The sequence below is a fragment of the Alligator sinensis genome, unplaced genomic scaffold (genome assembly GCF_000455745.1).
Source record: "Alligator sinensis unplaced genomic scaffold, ASM45574v1 scaffold359_1, whole genome shotgun sequence".
In the NCBI taxonomy this organism is placed as follows: Eukaryota; Metazoa; Chordata; order Crocodylia; family Alligatoridae; genus Alligator; species Alligator sinensis.
The window spans coordinates 651,506-652,845 of record NW_005842577.1 but is presented as its reverse complement, the minus strand read 5'-3'; positions in this window follow the sequence as shown (position 1 = coordinate 652,845).

Below are 1,340 nucleotides of genomic sequence, written 5' to 3'. Positions count from 1 at the left end.
CAGCTCCTGCTGTGGGGGCTAGTAAGATGCATTGCTTGTGAGGGAAGCCTGCCCCTGCCTGGGAGCAGCATTGCCAGGTCTTAAATATTAAATTATCATATTGAAAGCTAAACATTATATTTGCTGCAAAACTATTGTGCACTGAAAACATATGCAAATAAGTGTGCAAATAAGTTTTCTTCTTATTTACTTTATATTGATCACTAAGTCTCCAGTGAGTGAGCGAGAACTAGGTCATCAGAGTGGAAACATTCCTTAATTTTGAGGCAAGCAGTCATAAGGCAGGGCTGGTAGCAAACCCAAGTGGGCTAAGATCAAGCCCCCACCCCCGGGCCTAGTTGGCTAACATAGTATTTTCTGTAACCTACTTGTGTTGCCCTCCTCACCCCCATCCCTCCTATGTTAGTCCCTCACTCAGGTGATTTGTATTTCCCTACTGGCTTTGTGATCTTTTTGGATTCACAATCCTAAACATTTACTAATCAAATTCATTCTCCTTACTTGCTCTCAAGACTCTTAAAGGCTCAGGACAAGCATAGCGACTTCTTAATCTGACAGGGGAAGTACCATGTATGTGTGTCCAAGAAGGCAGTTTTCCTGAACTGCCTTGCAGGAGAACTGCTCTTCTGGCATGGTTCAGTACCTGCTGAGGTGTAGTGGCTTTCAACCCAGTTTATTGAAATGGGAGGCTCCTTCCTAGCTTGCTCTGACTGCTGGATGGCTGAGGGCAAGCAAAACTCGGGGGCATCCGAACCCCAAGCCTTGGGCCGGTGACTAGGATGCCCGCCAATGGTTTTGGAAACATCTGAAGCCCCAGGGGCAGGTGGAGGATGGTTGCCAGTAGTAGGGCCGCTTCGGGTTCTGGACTCTTGGATCTGGAATTAGTTTGGGCTAGTTTGGCCTTGGATACAAGTGTAATTTAAAAAAGTTCTCCCTACTTGTTCCTGTGGCTGTTGGCTAGGGGCAAGCAGGACTTTGGGGGCATCCGAGCCCCGCGCCCTCTGGGCTTGGGCCTGCAGGTAGGATGCCCACTGGAGGATATTTGAAACTGATTTGGCTAATTTCCCCTGGAATATGAATTAAAACAAACGCCCCGAAATTCAGTTAAGACTCCCAGAGAGTGACTTGGCTTTTGCATGAGCTGCCTCAAAAACTGTCGGGCATCTTAAGCGCTCTTACTATTACGGATCGGGTGCAGTGCAAGGGTTGAAGGGCTCAGGGAAGTAGGGCGAGGGCGGGGCGCGAGGCCAGGGCGGGGCCGGGGACGTGGCCGTGAGGCGGGCAGCCCGGGGGCGGCTTTACCGGCCCGGCCCGGCCCGGCTCGGCTCCTCCGGCTGGTC